General features: G+C 38.7%; 1 protein-coding gene across 5 annotated transcripts in view; it reads right to left on the bottom strand.

Moving 5' to 3' along the window:
• ENAH (ENAH actin regulator) overlaps positions 1 to 18,530 on the bottom strand; it is an 88,786-nt gene that overhangs the window by 46,099 nt on the left and 24,157 nt on the right. The gene's annotated exons all lie outside the window — the stretch shown is intronic.

Genomic DNA, 18,530 nt, shown 5'->3' with positions numbered 1-18,530 from the left:
GAATGTGGTCTGCCATTTGGAAAACTGAGAAGGCTGAAAAGGTATGCATTCTTCGTAAGTTACAAAAGAAAAGTAAAGAAGTATTTCTTCATATTTTATGAAACAGGGAAAAGATGCCTCCCCCACCCATCTGTCTTGGTGTTCTTTGTGGTTTTTATTGGTTGGTTGGTTTGGGGAGAGGGGTGTGTGTGTGTATGTGTGTTTGTGGGGTTTTTTTCAAAGACCATGCTGAATTTCCCAATATATTATTTACGTCTCCCAAGACAAGAAAATTCTGCAGTGCATCCAGCTCCTTTGTTAACTTTCAATACTGACATTTCTGAGAAAACAGAATCAATTTCTATCACGCTTCCCATGACAATGGTAACAATTAGAAAAGTGCTCAACACTGGGATGCTTTCCAAGGCTCGTGGAGAAGAAAGAATACTGAGATCATGTCTCTCATACATGCGAGAGATTCATGATCAAATGAGGAAATAGGTTCTTAATTTTAAAAATGCACATGTTCTAGTCCCATCACCTATTCAACAACTAGATCAGAATGGGATTACAACCTCTAATTAGACCATCCCTTCTCTAGCCAGAAACTGCTTCAACTTAGGGATATTAAAATTACAATATACATAAATAAAGTGTTTCTTTTCTAAGCACAGTTTACAGTTTAGACTGGAAGGACCACATTTGATCAAAGAAGCAAGATTAAATGCAAAGAAAATTATTTTTGGTACAACTTTTAGGCATTTTACAGTCCCATTAAATATATGCCACAATGAAATACGGTTCCCTCACTTAAGAGGGCAGTGCAAGAACCTACTAGATTTCTTTATTTTTAGATATTTTGGCACACATCTTAAAGTTCAAACCTAGAAACATTCTGTACTGTTCACAAAGTACATGACAAACAGTAGTGGTTTTTCTAAAACACCTGAGAGTAAACTTGGAAAACTTCTGAACCCATAATAAATTTTTGCTATATTTCACTTTGGATCAATCACAGGCATGATAAACCATAGGTGACAAGACCTAGATACTGATTTGGAAGCAGAGCCATGTGGTTTGCAGAGTTCTTGCCAAAAACTAACTTAAACTCAGTCATGTGCCAGACAGATTTAAAAAAAAAAAAAAAAGATTCTATTAAAAATTGAAACTATGATTCTAAGCTAATATGTTCCAATTACAACAAAGGTAGAACCAGAGAGTGACTGAGTAATGGTACAGTGATCAGAAGATTTAATTAATAGGACAGACCATCAAAATTCAGGTGCTCTTATTCAGCCCAGGTTTATAAAACTTTTTACATTATTTTATTTAACATAGCCTGCCCCTCCCCCCAAAAAAAAGGAAGAAGAAAAAAAAAGAAAAATAAAAACCTATTCCTTTTAGAACTATTTGGTATTCAAGTGGCACACTTCACAAGTGCAAATAAGATGACCTTGAGTAGAATTTCTAGCTTTTCTTTAACAACTGCTAAACTATTTTTAGTTCCACTTCTCAGGGATGTCTTGTAACTGGAAGTATTAACCAAGTCTAGATCTCAAGTACTTTATGCTCCATTTAAAATAAAACTAATTCCCTGTTAGAAAAAATTTCTTAATGATATAAAAATATGACAGGATGCACAAAATTTTAAAAATGACAAATACAAACAGTTTCCAGCTGACCTTTTCAAACACTGCACAATAAGCCTTCTGCCTTCATTTCATACAAATTCTATAACTAAAATTTCAGCGTTCCAGGTATGTAATTTTCATATCCAGGTATCAATTTGAAGGTGACATACTCCCCCTCCTGCCAACAGTTCCCAACATCCATCACTTTTATCAGACTGCAACAGTAAGAGGGAAGAATGAAAGTATCTCTATCAGAAACAAATTAAACCATCACAGGATGCTAGCCTTTATCCAGGGCTCAATAATTGCACATTAGTAGGTGAAGAGGAGATTTATTCAATTACTCTCTTAGTAACAAGTTCTCTACAGTGATTACATTTCCTTTTGAAAAAAAAAACCACAGAGGTACAAGCTTTAGTGAAAAGAAATCTTTAGTTCTGCTCTTCAATGGCCATTTGATAGTCTAGCATTTGAATGTAGCATATTGTATATTATAACAATTAGACACCATAAAGTATTTAAGTATCAAATCCCCCCTAAAAATAAAATGCATACTAGAACTCCACTAACTTCAGAGGGCTACACCCAATCAAAAATCCCCACTGTTAGTTCATTACTACCTTCGACAGGTTTAATGAAAAACAAGGTTTAGGTTGTTTCCAAAAATCCACCTTTTTCTGGGAAAATTCTGACTTTAGCATACAGACTGTTACTAGAACCTGAGCCACTCTCCTGTATTCCTCTACAAATATAGATGAACTTAAACTTCATTGCAAAGGAACAAGAGCCAAGTGAATGAGAATGGTACCATTTATTATATATCTTGCTTTTCACACTTATGACACTTCCCTGCTGTATTCCTACTAGGAAATACGTCTTCACCCATCTCAGTATTTATACATGAGCTCTTCACATCCCACAGGGTTTGCTGTTACACACATGTCCCTCACATGCAGGAAGTGACCTGTGCTAGGATGGCTTCCTTCATTCACTGCACCAGAAATCACTTTGGTCTGATCACAAATGCAGATTTTTCACAGACAAATTACTTTACACTAGAGGCAAATAAACAAATTGTCTACAGTCATGTTGCAAGACAAAAGAAAAAGGGTCTTCATCTCTTTGCCACATCATTAGGCTTTCAAAAGCATCCTACTGGGTTTACTTGCCTATCTACAAATTTTCCTCTTCTTGGTGTGGTGTAATGGTTCCAGAAGCTATTAGACTTGGATTAGCCTGCACCTTTTCAATATGTGAGCTGATTAGGGGATGTGGGAGATTGAGCATCTCCAGCTTTACACGCTACTGCCAAAACACACAGCTGCTCCAAGAACTGATTGCTATTAGGGCAGTGGGTTGGGGAACTACAGTGAAATATTAACTAAGAAAAACTGAGGAATTGTATGTTCTCAAGTAAATGTACTAAACCAAGTATATGAAATTATTTGCAGAAAACAGGCAATTCATACAAGGGAACATTCATGTAAAAAGTGCTTACCAAACCTTTAGAGACAAAGTGTACAAGCTCTCTTCCCAAAATGTAAAGCTTGACAAATAGCTGGATAAATATATGTTAGGAGGAGTTATTCTCCAGACAAAGATGTAAGGCTCTGATTGTTAAAGCCAGCCATTATTCTGGGTAAGTCCACCTACAGCAATACCATATAAAGCCAAAGACAGGGTGGCTGGTTTTTATTTGGGGTGGAAGAGTGGGGGGAGGTCTGGCACTCAAAAGGCTCACACAAAAAACCACAGTAGTAATGAATCATAAGTATAAGATTATTCTTATGGGAGAATATACTTTCCTCCTCCAGTGATGAGATCATACAAAAAGCTCAAAAACCATAGCAAACTGAACCCTAGCAGACATCATTCTTTTGCCCAGATGGAATGTGCTCATTCTTTCACATCCCAAGTTCTTAAGCTCAATGTACAGTGACACCAATCCAGTCTGCTGACCTAAGCCTTATTTTTTTTTGCTCTCCACAAAGAGTGGATGCTTGGTTTTCCTCTCTCAAGAAGTAAAAAGGATAAACATACTTCAGTGATCAAACTCATATGAAAAACAGCACAATTGCAGCCACAGAAAAGATCATTTAAATATGCTAACAAAAGCAGGAAAATCAGATTGCTCTCATTCTCAACCTTTAGTATTTTTGTCAGTGAGGTAACAATGAGGGTTTAAAAAAATTCTATCCCATTACCACTGCTTCTGGTGATTCAGGTTTTCTTTTTTTTCTGCTATGTTCTTAATTTACAGAGACATAACAACATGTTCTTAAAATGTGCAGTCTTTGCGGGGCAGAAGGAATGGAAAGAGACACTGATTCATCAAACGCCTGTTTAGGATTTTCAAACCATGTGGCACAAAGCTAGAAAGAAACTCCAAACATTTCCAATTCTAGCATCTTAAAAATAAGTATTTTTGAGAAGCAGCTACATGCTGTCCCAGATATCAAGTTCTCTCCCTTATTGGTGGTGTTTTGCAAGGTAATTTTCCCTGCTTGTTCCTGAACCCCAACTGGCACATCACAGTGCAAATGTGTATTCTCTGTTTTGCTATTAAAAAAATTAAAACCAGCCACCCAAAACAAAACCCCACTTATACTCTGCCCCTACTTTCTATTAACTAAAACAGACACTGTAGACAAAGTTGTCCCATATTCTAAAGTTGCTCATCTGGCTTAACAGTTGAGATACTTTTTAGCATCTTGAAGTTAACACAGAAATGTTTCCTAAACCCTCAAATATGCTCCTCACATTACAGCTTGCTGAAAACCAGACTGAACTCAATTACATAGTTTAATATCTATTTTTGGGTGTAGGGGAAGGGACTTGGATTTGTTGAGGGGTGTGATGTGATAGTGGGGGTGTGAGTGGGTGTGAGGGGTGTGAGTGGATAGAGGGGAAGGAAAACTTTGGGTTACTTTAACTCACAATCACCAGTTTTAATTTTATTAATTTCTTGAACTTTAGCACTTCACCCAGAAGGACATCTCAGAAGAGGCTGAGTACAACAATTTCCACCTCCTCCTGCCAACCAGACATCCACACCATCAACAGGACATGATGGAAAAATATAAACCATTAGGGGTCTGCACCGGTTAACATAGCAGTTCTTACAGTAAGGTGATTTTCTCTAACTCATCCTCAGCTGAAAAGTAAGAATCTCAACCTTCCCTGCATTGCTAAAACCCAGCTGAACATGCTGCTGCAAGGGAACATCACATGCTTGGTACAGCAGAAGGAACTAAGCTGTGCTATACTACTTGCACCCAACTTCAAAAGATGCAGCTTGCCCACTCCAACACTTCAGCCAGCACAGAATCTACTTGCGATTCAGGTTTTAAAATAAGAATCACTTAGGACCAGCTGATTAATCTGCCCTGTTTTCTTCTTCAGACACTAGACCCACCCCCCAGGACAAGAATCCTTGTTGATTCCTTCCAGCAGATCCAACTCAAACAGGAGCGGCTGCTAAAACGGGAGGTGGATGTGGAGGGAGAAATCCCAGATTGCTTCACTAACAGCTCTCCTGCACTTGCCTGTGCCTTGAAAACTTTTGATTGATAACTGAGAGATTCATTCATCTCTCCCACTTTTCTGTCTCTGATAACCGAGAGAATTCATTCATCTCTCCCACTTTTTCTTCTCATGAATTACTCAGAATACAGATTAGCTGCAACATCAGAAACCAGCAGATAATCCTGCACGGGAAAGTCCCAACTAGAAATAAAACTAGTACTGCTAAGAAGCAGTGGAAACTGAATCATTGGGATTAATAGTTGGCAAAGGAAAGGTGCTTTGCTTTTGGCACAGAATTCTGCAACACTCGAGTTTTAGCTGGTACACAGTTTGCTGAGGACAAACCTTCTTAGCTCAGTGAGCACCTTCCACTGAAAGAAAATTGCTTTTCATCTTGTGCATAAAAGCATTTAACATTAATTTAGGAGAAGTCTGCTCTTGGAGCCAGAAAATTCTCATAAATTTCTCGTTGCTATAAATCTGTTCCTTGATGATTTTGCATTTGTAGCTTGTTCCACAGCAGCAGGTGAATATCAAACAGCTGAAAGAAATCATTGCAGGACATTCAGGCAGAAAGAGAAATATTATTTAGAACAGCAGGTTGATGTCAAATGAAAGCCTACTTTTCACATAGGATTCCCAATTTAAAACCCAATGAAATTTTCTCTATCCAAACGTTTCACATGCCGTATTTCCTATTTCATGCAGTGGACAAATTAATTTTGTGTTGGCAAGTCAATATTGTCTCTAGGTTTGTCATGTGCTGATTCACATAAAAAATTCCCCTGTTCCTTCAAAGGCAATCAGGAATACTTAAGAGAGAGTATGACAACAGCCAAACCAATAAACACTGACACTACAGAGACCAACCTTAAAAAACCCAGAAATATAAGTAGGAATTAAGAAAAGCAGACTGAAACACATGGATTTTGAATAGCATGAAACTAGCTGTATGAACAATGGCTAACTGTATATATTATAATATGCAATAATGTCATATAGTATTAATAAAATATATTATACATGTGACTGATTTTATTTAGTTGTAATTTCCACCCTTACATTCATGAATACTCTCTGAAGTCCAGCTTTCATCACAAACCAAAGATGATATTAAGACACTTCACTTCTCAACCCTCAATTTAAATAGCCTGTGTTATTAGCCAAAACCAGATACCAGTTTAAGAGAAACAGAAACTAAAATCCTTTAATACACAAAGTTATGGGTGTTTTTAAGCAATTACTTTGGCAGATTGAAGGAACCACCATTTGCTGTTTTGTTCCTCTAAAATGTATAGAATTCTGAACTTTCATCGTCCATAGTCCACATTTCATTCTATGAAACCAGAGATGCTCAAAACCATCATCCAAAACCACCAAGATCAAACTCAAGACTGGAAAAATGCAGCACTAGAATTCTGTATGTGTCCAAAAAGCATGCTCAGCCATGGTACAGACAATACTCTGGATGCTTAAAATATGTTAGGTTTTTAAATCTTTGTGAAGAAATTACTTTGAAGATTCAGACATTAAAATTTTGTCCAAAATTTACTGTAAAAAAAAAAATACTAGGTATACCTAGAATTCCAAGCTTGAGACAGAGAAGAACATGGATATGCTAGAATTTTATACACAGATTTGGTCTTTGCCTTGTATGCAAACTCAGTGATAATTTTGCAGATATACTTTATTAGAAGCCTTCATTTTTTTAGCTTGGAGGTAAGATTTTCAATGAAGCAACCTGCAACTGAAAAGAGCAACATTTTCCCACTTTCTTCCACTATTTTCTGGATCTTTTCATCCCACAGAGAATCACAAAGATTTTTTTTCCAATAAATGCTTCCAACAGATGTTTTGAAAAAAAAATCAGAACTATACAGAGGCCAACGATTTCATTATAACACATTTACACTGACAGGGGAAATCTTTCTAGCCATTATTTTTATACTGGTAAAAATAAAGTACTACATTTAGACTCCACAGAACCATGAAATAAGATAATTCAGTTTATGCCTGCTCCATGCACTCATCCATATTCTTGTTTTCTTTTATCCTCTTACACAGGGGTGTTCTTTTAGACATGGCATCTTTGGTAATTTATCCTGATTTTTTCCTGAAAATATTACATTGTTATAATCAAATCCATTTTTCCACTGATTCTTCCAACATATTTCTTCAGGGCATTTACTACTTTGCTTACACTAAAAGGCTGTGCAGAATCTATGCAGTAATTGAAACAGAGTCTGTTTCCTCAAAGCAGATTCAATAGAGTGGCATCACAAGCCAAAGGTTTTGCCACAGTAAAGGCTAATTCTGTCTGGGTAGTGATTTTACTCGACAATAAAACAGGAGCAGAAGATTCCCACCATGATCTTTCACCTGTCGCAAGACAAATTTTTATCAAAAATCAGTTTCTTGGCTTGTCTGCCTGCTGTCAAAGCTAATGGAAAAAAAGAGCTACAGCAAAATCTGGGAATGAACCAATCTGTAAGCACCAGGGTACCCTGTAATTGAACAAAGCTATCAACCATAAAATCAGTATCTTTACCAAATAGGAACAATCATGGCAGATTGAAAAGTTCAAGTCTTTTAACCTGAAGGACTTAAAAGGCCAGGGCCAAAAGCTAGCCAGACACATTACTTCTTTCCTATAAATAGTCTATTTTCTGACAGCTTGTTGCTTTCCCTACTAAAATTCCATAAATCTGAGCCCAACATACTGTGGAAAGCATTTTTAAAGCAGGCATGAAAAACAACATCTTCAACAACTAGACTGACAGCTGATGACTTCCTGTGAAAAACCACTTAACATACATACATTTCCTATGTTCTATACATATTTTAACAAAAAGTGACCTTCTTATTTCCTAAGCTTTCGACACATGGTACAAATCACAGCTTTCAGAGCCCAGATTCCCCAGGGAATCCAAGTTCCCCAACATGCTGCAAGAGAATCCCTCATTACATTACCATCGCCACAGATCACGTAGCTCATTTTACTTTCAGATAACGAATGCCCAGCTCCTCTTGGAGCAGCAAGATAGCAGCATTTTTACATCACCTATTTAACACAAGGGCAGGCTCTGATGTAGAGAGGTGTGTAAAGGGAAAGTGGCTAATCTCTGAGTGACACATTCTGGCCCCAGTGCTAACACATGAATATGCAATTCAAGGTTCATCACAAGAAAGGTTCATTACAAGAAGGAACTGTCTAAGACTTAATATCACCTGAAAACAAAAAACAAAAAAACTATTTCGTTAATTTAACACTTGTTTTTAAGCAACAGGTTGACATTGACATGAATGAAAACTCTGCCAGGTTGGATGGGGCTCTGAGCAACCTGGTCTAGTGGAAAGTGTCCCTGCCCACGGCACAGGAGTTGCACCTGGCTGATCTTTAAGGTCCCTTCCAACCCAGGCCTTCTGTGGTTGTATGGATTAATCAAGAAAATGTGAGCAGCAAAGTACAAGAAAAGGCTACATGCCTTGGTCTCAGCCAAGCAGGTTTTGTTCTCAGGCTTCCCAGGTCTGCATGAGTATTGCATTAGAGGGAAACAAAGTTAGGGGCTCCAGTTTAATGAACTGGATACAGAGTCCATCAAACTGAAGAGAATGCACCCAACTCAGGTGAAGGAAACATGTGGTGACATCATGAGGCCACTAACAGATTTATAGGGTGCTCAAGACAAGGTCCTGACAGCCTGAAAAAGACAAATGTCACAACCGTCCTCCAGCAGAACAAGAGCCAAGGTCTGGAGAGCCAGAGGCTCAAAGGGCTGCAGGAAGCAGCTTGACATCTACTTGGTAAGCTGTGACTGGTGCATTTCTCAGAGGGCTCAACACCAGCTAGGGTGCTGTTTAATGGACTTGGTGATGACCAGAAAAATGGGATGTAATGCAACTTCAGCAAGCCTGTGGATGGATTTCAGTAAATTGGGATAGTCTGGTATGCTGGACAGTAGAGCTACTGTTCAGAGGTTTCTCAGCAGGCTAGAGAAATCAGGTACCAGAAACCTCAAGAAATCTGGAGGCAATGGCTAAAACTTGCACCTTGGCCAAGATAACCTTGATGATGTAGAAAGTGATTATTCCCTTCTATTCTGACTGTATCTGACACATTGTGCCCAATTCTGGGCTCCCCAGAAGACTTTGAAAAACTGGAGGAAATCAAAGAGAAAACCATTAACAGGGCAAGAGGAGAAGATGCACCAGGAGTGGCTTCACAGCTGTGCTCACTCAGTCCCCAGCTAAGGCAGGAATATAAGAGCCACTCTCAACTACTCACCAGGGCATTACAGGGAACAAGAGTCACAACCTTCTCAGAAATGCACTACAGAAAGGTGAGAGATCATCAAAAATTGCAGAAAAGGAGCTTTTAACCAGGCAAGACAATGTTGCACCAAGAGATCAGTGAAATACTGTGAGAGACTGCCCAAAGGAGCTGTGGAATCTCCATCCTTGGAGACTTCAAAATTCATCTGGACACACCTTTGAGCAGCCCAACCAAGGTGACAGGAGCAGATGAACCCCAAGAACTCCCACCGTGACTAAGACAGAGTATGGCTCTAGAAGAAATAAAATTTTTGAGAACACCCCACTGAACTGCAGATATATAAGTACCTTATTTATGACAATTTCTGCCTTAGCACCTCATTTTATAGGAATGCTCTTCCCAAAAATAACAACATGCATTTCACACTTGAAGTTTCAAGCAGCCTCTCCTTCTGTAGCCTTTAAATGAAGATCTTAAACACTGCTAGTAGTTCTAATATTCAAAATCTAAAAGCAAGAGGTTTAAATAAACCACACAGTATTTATATCACCAATGTGTACTACCAAATAAATGTCTGAATATTTAATAACAAGCAATAAGCCTTATTTCTTGTCTCATGTTGTGCATTCAGTAGAGACATTTATGATAATGTGTAAAACAAAGGAATACTAAATTTCCACTTAAATGCCTCTCTACAGTAGAGCTCTACTCTCCTCTTTGAGCACAGGTTTCCACATACAAATTTCTCAAATCAAGGAGAGGTTATCATCATCAAGTTGACACAATCTGGAAGCATTCTGCTTCCACTCCAATTATGGTTTATTTACATTTGCCATTGGATGCACTCAAAGTTCTCACCTATATTGAAATATGAATTCAATTTTCATGCCAAACTACTGCATTTACTCACTGAACAGCACATTTTTCTTGCACTCTTCTCTTCTTTGATCCAAATTACTTTTTGGCAAGGCTAAGTCAGTCTTATTTTGAATAACTCTGATTTCTTTCCCACATCATTTTATCTCTATCACTTTTCAAACTACTATTTTTTCACTCCTCCTATATCCTAAATATTAATAACATCCTTCTTGAAGTGGCTACTCACACAGCTTCTTCCAAGTCTGACTGCAAGTTAGTCAAGATTTTCACCTCTAACTTGAAGAAACTCCTGATTTCAACTCATACACCACCCCCCAAATTCCTCACTTCTTCCAGCAACTCTTACTAATACACTTTCCTCAAGGCACTAAGGCTTGTCATTAAAATCTAGTCCCTTAGGCATAATTCCACTTGCACACACTCATCTATTAAATGCAGCTTAAATCAATCTATAATCATTAAAACCTGTGATCAGTCAGACATCAGTTTTTCCTCTGAATATCCTTCATACAGTGCTATTTAACAGCTAACAGTTAAAAATTTTTCATTTCCCAAAGTCTGAAGCTTGACTTCATCAGTTAATGACTCTGATAATAATAAGGTGGTAAAGGTAATATGACCTAAAAATTCTACCACTCTTTATATATTTATTTATAAATTAAATCCTTTTTCTGGAGCTGGCAGAGGGATTCAGAGGCTTGTCCTGTCATGCATGTGCTACTGTAATTCTACCAGAAGAGACGGGTTACTTATACACTAATGAGGATACAAGCAAAAGGCTTGAAATGCTCTACTCTTCCGCTCCAGACTAGCAGGCAAAGAACAGCACAAGGAGAAACATGAAAATCAATGCTAGAATTCATTGCAAAAGTATTTTGAGACTGAGTGACCCACTTTTAACTTTGAACACCAATAGACGACTGCAGTAACTAATTCAATCTAGTTAATAATTAACATTAACATTCGTGCATTCATTACATCTAACGTTCTGTCCTAGAAAATTGGATGATCTAGATGCACCATGAAACACTGAGTAGAAGCTGTTTGATTTTCCCACAATGTCAGCTATTTCAAGCATCTCTTTGCAATAAAAATTAAGCAGCTAGAGTGCAGTGGCAGAAAGCACACAGCGCTTGAACAGGAGTGTATCAACGCAGATGTGTGCTTGAAACACTTGTTTGGAGGGGTTTTACCCACACAGAGCATCCAGCACAAATGGATATTTGCACTGTCATCTCCATGAGAAAACAAAACTGTTTTTCAGCATACCTCGCCTCTCTGAAACAGGTCTATCACCAAAATTCTACCAAAATGGATAGATAGTGAAAGAAGAGCAGTCTCACTCCAGAGCAGACAACACCCACTTGGAAGAACTGACTAAATTATTATGCAAGGTCATAAAAGTTACAATACTGATCAACATCGTTATTGTGGATTACACACTGGTTTTTCTTCTAGAGAACAGCTCTTCTAGCATTTCAAACCTCTTGGCAACATAGCTATTGCTTAAGACTGCAATACTTTGTTTCCCCCATTTTAGGATGCTTTGCTTGTTAGCTTCTTAAATGTTGTCACTGAGATCTGCCTTCACACCAGAAAAACAGTTACCAAGTTAAACAGTGAGAAACTGTGTTTGCCTTGGTTTCCTGGTCCCAATCCCTAAGCGATTCAGCTGTCTCTCCAGTTGTTCTCTCTGCTTCGCAAATGCTCATGTTTAGAGACAAACTCTGAATTTTAAGACTCAAAAGGCAACTCTCTTTCACATTTACTTTAATCTCAAAAATGTGTCCCAGCTGAAACCAGGATGTGCTAATCTGTTAAACAGCAGGATCTACAGTAATAGGGATATACCCATGTTCCATTCCATTACAATGCCACCTAGCTCTACCCCCAAGTTTTAGAACAAATTGCATCATATCTACTGGTGACAGCAAAACAAGATTGTATTTCCCAAGAGTTCTTTCATTTTAAACTTTCCCAGACATGACAATTCACACTTTCAAGGGTATCTGCATGAATACACACAATTATTCAACAAATCCAATACTCTGCATGTGAATTTCTATCTGTACTTGGGTACTAGACTTGACTCCAGAACTGCCAAAATTTGATTAGAACAACACCCAGAAGAAAAAAGTCTACAGATTTTTACATTTTCATATGTTATATTGTACACATAATGCATTATATTAAAAGAATTCCACTGTGTAAGTCCCTTATACACAATGGCATTAACAGGTCGGAAAGTCCCTTAAAGTTCTGACAAAAGTATTTTTTTTCCTTTAGGGCAAGGACAAAAGTAGTTACTGGCTTCCTTTACTAGAAAAACAGGAAAATAATGTTTTCAAAACAGCAATTAGATCCAAAAAAGCCCTGATCTAGCAAGAGTGCATTTATTACATTACTATCAAAACTGGAAGATATGCTTAGACACTTTCTTCTAATATTAGTTAGAACTGGATGTCAGCTATTCTATTTCCTCCCTTTCAAGGAGCATAACTCACTACACCTTATCTCACACTGAGAGCCCAGTATTTAAACTGAAAGTACTACTGCTTTGTACTTAATTCTACTGCTTATCTTTTCTTACCCAAGTTTATTCAGTGAATCATTACATATAAGGAAGTATTTCTCATTAAACTGAAATTCAATCTAGAAAGTAGGAATACAAACAGCCCAAACAGAACAGCAGCTCTAGCCAGTTAAGGCTTTTATTCTGTGGGTTTAAATATTACAAACACATCAGAAGACTAAAAAGGTGGAGGCCTATACAAACCCCTCTACTTTCCAAATGAAAAAAGACTTGTAAACTGCAACAGGGAAAAGAGTATTTAAAAGCAAAGTTATATATTCATTGATTATTTGCACCAATAAACTATTTAGAGGAGTAACCATAACGCAAAGGTGAGTTGAAGAACAATTTTGCTCACACTAGAAAATTAAGACTCCTTATCAGCATATCCATTGTTTAGGTTTGTGCTAGCTGCAAGTGCCAGAACGCTTTATCTGCACAGGGATTTTCACTAGTTCAGCTAATCCAGCAGTAATTATCGGAAAACACTGTTTTACCGCATAAAGGCAGCACAATCCAGCTGGCAGCCCAGGGCCTCTCCCATTGTACAAGATGGCTGGTGCCGAGCTCCAAATGGAACGGGCCTGTCATTGCTCTACAGCAACACTCCAACCATTGTATTAGCTTCCCTCTCCAGCTTCATTTTAGAAACCACCTGTGCCAGGCAATCTTGCCTTACTTTAACCAGCATTTTATGATGTTATTGTGTTTCATAGTAATTTCAGTGCTAAGGTACCTTAAGCCTCACGTTAGAGAACATTCGACTGCTATTTACAGCCCTTCCTACTAGGCTGGGTTTTCCCAGTGTCACAACACCCTTTTAACAGCTATGCTTGGAGGTTTAATCTTTAAACCACACAGGGAGTGTTCTGCATCTTCCCTCTGAACAGAAGCTTTGGGAATCCTAGTCTCTAACCAGGTCTGCTTGCAAACAAGGACTTTTGAGGCACTTTGGGTGGGGTTTTTTTGGTTTTGTTTGGTTTGGGTTTTTCTGGTGTGTTGAGGGAGGGTTTTTGTTTCTAACTCAAGAATACTTCTGTGCTGTAGCACACACATCAGTGTGATAACACCAGCTACACACATAACAGGATATAGTTATCTTCAGTTGTTACCTGCCTCACAAAGCCCTCTTTTAGGCAAGTGATACACAAGACAAGGGGCTTAACACTACACTGCATTTTCAGACTAGCTATGCATTCATATTCTGCAATACATTACATGATCAGCTGCTGACTTAGGCAGACTGCACTACCAACCCTAAACAGGTATTTTGCAGGGAGACAGAGAGAAAATATAAGTTTTATTATTCCCAGCTTTATGCCATATGTGGTCATATGCTAAAATCACAGTTCAATTAGCTGGTCTCTGACATAGTCTAATCCAGTTTCCATTTCTGCATATCCAATTGTCCAAATTAATTTCTTAAAAAGCATGAGAGGAAACGTAACGATAAAATTTGGTTAATGTAATGTGACACAAAGTCAACAGAACTTAGTTGACACATCTCTGTGCATAAAATGAACAGGTAACCTTCCAGAAAACACTAACAACCTTATTACAGACTTCAGAAAATTATATACTTTAAACCCTTTTTCCACTGTGACCTTCTTCCTCCCCTACATCAGCGTATTAGCTGTGGGGGTTGTTTTGTTTATAGAGTTTATCTTTAAAAGCAAAATGGTAAACCGCTGGTTCTCCCTCCTCCCATGTACAAAGAACAGCATTCACTGCCTCTATGAAGTACCTAAGGGCTGTGAGTCATTTGTTTTGGAAAAAAGCTCCCAAAGGCTATCAGGCAAGACTGTTGAGATAAAGCCTTTCAAGACTTACATCAGGGTTTCCCAGACACTACGTGTACCAGTAAGTGCAGACTAATCATATTTTGTCAGACTGCACACCACTTCTGAGTCCATCTACCAGCATGCCAGTGAGGATAATGTAACCATAAACTATTAGAAGCACATGCTTCTCCGTGTAAGAGTTCTTCTGCTTCTGCGTCCTCATGCAAGTTGCTTCAAAAAGTGCTTCAGGGCTTTTCACAAAACTGACAAATGGACTCCTAGGAAGCAAAACCAAGCAGGGGGGACTCAAGGTTGCAATTGCCAGCAATGAGTGAACAAAGCAGAAAGCTGCAGAAAGGCTGTTCCAGGCTGGAGGAGAAAAGAAGCCCCAGCAAACTGGTTAGCTACCCAACAGGCACAATGCTCTGAATTAGCCAAAGCTCTGGTTTGGTTTAGAAACTTTTATTCCAGGCATCTAAGGCTGCCAGCAACCTAGGCAGACTAATCAAATCCAGGCCTTGTTAAAAGCAGTAGTTTGGATGTCAGTAGCTGTTTTCCTTATGGTACTGGGTCAGACCTACAGCAGCATTTGCACTCAAAGCAGGACAGAGGTTATTTAAATCCAGCTATGGCAACACATCTCCCTCCACCAGCTGGGACATCAGGCAGTGTTTTTTAACAGCTAATATCTACTAAATTAAGTGGACACACACAGATGTCCACAGGAAAAAGACTTTGCAAAAAAATAACCCAAAACCAACACAAAAGCACAGGCATTTTTAAGAAAATATCCAAATGAAAAAATAACAAGCACCAGCATGCAGTCTTACCTCTTCCTGCCTAACAATGGTCAGAAAGGCAGCCAACACATTATAAGGGAGCATTCAAAGCAAACCGAAAAGTCTGGGAACAAACCAAATACTATTCACAATTCCTCACAAAACACAGCATACAATGGGACCCACCATGAGCACCTGTGTTTCCCTCACCTCAACAGCTAAAGAAACAATTAGAAAAGCCTTCAAAGGGGTGAAGCAGCACCCTGAACCACCTAAAACTACTGTTGCATCAGCTAAAGTCATTCAGTTTATGGAACAGCCTAATGAAAATACATGCATGTCTTTTATAGAGCAGCATAAACCCATAGAGAATACCTTTATACAATTTTTTAAAAAACCTGTACAAAGTAAGCATGTATAAAACAATTTCTTCACCTCCATTAAGTAACCAACATTCACACTGCAAGATCTAGTGATATTAACAATGGCTTGGCCAAAACAATCCAAATACAAATAGTATCATTACTGCCAAGAGCAGGAACTTCCTGCTGAGAGGCAAATCTACTTCCAAGTATGAAAACCATGCCCATAAAAACTAACATTCCTAGTTACCTGTGGAATGTAAGATTTACCACTTTATAACCTTTTCTGTGACAAATCCATTGATGAACAGCTTGTCATGAAATAGCGAGTCTGGGGAGGGGAAAAAAAGCTGTAACTACTAGTGGTAATTTGGGACCTGTTTGCAATGATCTGGCTCAGATAACGTGGGTGCATACAAGACTATGTAGGTGAAGTACCACCTTCCTACCAGGAAGGACAAGAGATCATGCAGAAGTCACAGGCACTGCCTTTCATCATTAGCCAACTTATTTAGGGCACGGGGTAAGCACTGCACACTAAGTATATGCCATTGGCATTTAAACATTACCATATAATGTAAAATCTAAAGTATAAGGAAGAAGTAACTTCAAATAGCTTTCTACAAACATGAGCACAAAGTAGCACACTTTGTACTACAGCGTACATACAAATTGGGAAAACACTTGGCAAGGCACAAGTGCATCAAAAAAAGACACAGGGCTTACAAGGTTACAAAATAAAAGAGCAAAGCATTCAAGTCACAGGAAAAAAAACCTAAGATGTACTGACAACATCCTCCATAAACAAGAAAAACAGGAAAATTCCCCTAACAGTAGCAGCAGTGAAATACTAGAACAGACTATGTAGAAATATTGTGAAATCTCATGGCAGATTCTGAAAAAGTTGTACATGTCAAGGTAAGTTTATTGGATTCTTTATCCTCAAGTTGCTATTTCTGGAGCATCCCTGTGTACAGGCAGGCCTTGAGCTCACAGCCAGCAGAGCACACTTGCAGGCAGAAGGTGCCAGCAGCCCTTTCTGGCACCACAGTGGGGAGGGACAGATCACACCCTATGAAACCCCCAGGCAGTGATGCAGTTCCTGCCCCCAGCACCCCAGGATCACAGGTATCCAGAAGGGGTGAATCCTGTCACAGGAGAGACCAGCGTTGGCTCTATGCAAAACAAGGTCAAGCTCCAGCAGCAGAGATACAAAATGTATTGCAGCATTTAGGTGCTGCACTTAGGTTTGATCGCTTCCCGAGCAGCAGGCAGCTGTCTCAGAAGGTACAGAGCAAGAATCAATCAGCCAAATGAATCTGGCTCAGATGTTCCCAGACCGTGGCTCGGCTCCCATGCCTGAGAAACACCCAAGGAGCATGCATAACTTTATTAGGATCTGAAGCCACAACGCAACTAATTTGCAATTACAGCACCAGCTGGTGGCCCAAAGCACCGTGCTGTGTCATTTGAGCCTCTTGATATCTGTGGCAGTAAAAAAAAAACCCCATGCCTACAGTAACCCAACTTTCTTTCACATTTGAGACACAAAGTTGTATGTAGGAAATCAACTGAGCAAGGATCTAAACACTCTCAGTTATGGTCGTTTAGGAAATGAGAACTCTTCCCTGAATTCAGAATATCTCATCAACATAAGTGAGACACAGCTCAGCAGTGTTCTTACTGTTTTTTCTCACACTTCTCCAAGTGATTTGTATTTTGACTTATCTGCCCAGGATAAACAGTCCCTCAAATGTGGCAGTGTCTAGAAATGATCCTGGTAAATTATGAGCAGGCATCTGACTAATTCAGAGTCCCAGGATAACAGATTACAAAACAAGCTCTTTATGGTTAGAGCAAAATATTCTACCTCCTTACACATGCAACTTCCACAAGACACACCAAAGATTTTCAGGGTTGCTGACAAAGAAACAAACAACCCCTTCCCACCAAAAAAGAGGGCAGTACTTGCACAACAATGATACTAACTTAGTGTTTGCCATACGCTGGTAGAGACACTAAATCATCAGTTTTCAAGCTCAAAAAACAGCATTCATCCTAAATATTTCAGACAAGGTATAAGAGACAAATATTCCAAGTTTCAAATGTTACACATGGCAGCACATACAGAGATAACCTTTTGGGCAGGGGGAAGAAACAAACCAGAAGTTCTTCCTTGACCATCATAGGAGGCATTTACACTGCTATTCTGAGACAGAAATCTGGTCCTCATAAACAATGAGACACTGTGAAAGAGTAAGGCTGAATGATCAATATCAAGTGTTATCTGTTTTTATCACCTATAGAACCCATTAGCCTTTAGCAATAATTTTCCTTAAAATGAAACAAAATGAAACCAAAGAATCCCTAAATGAAACCAAATTAATCCTCAGTCTAGAAACAGACTCCTGGTTGCAGTTCCCAACAATTTTTAATACAGTAAAATCAGAATTATACTAAAAATAAAATTATATCTAAGTTTCAGTGGTTTCAATTATTTAAGTTTCTGGTGAAACTCATTCCACTGTGGTTACTCAAATGGTACTTGTTCCAGCTGATAAGAATATGCAAATTTTTTAGTCAGTCTGGATCTTTATCTGCTTCTTTTAAAAATTCAGGATCACAGATGGTTTCAAAACAGTCCTGAGCTTCTCTTTACGTATTGTGCCCTGTCAACTTTGCTGCCTGGAGCATCTTCCTTCCGAGGAAAGGCTGAGGGAGCTGGGCCTGTTCAGCCTCGAGAAGAGAT

Source organism: Lichenostomus cassidix, chromosome 3 (genome assembly GCF_008360975.1).
Source record: "Lichenostomus cassidix isolate B80296 chromosome 3, HeHo_3.0, whole genome shotgun sequence".
Lineage (NCBI taxonomy): Eukaryota > Metazoa > Chordata > Aves > Passeriformes > Meliphagidae > Lichenostomus > Lichenostomus cassidix.
Note: the sequence above shows the minus strand (reverse complement) of the source record. Positions and strands in the feature narration are given on the sequence as shown.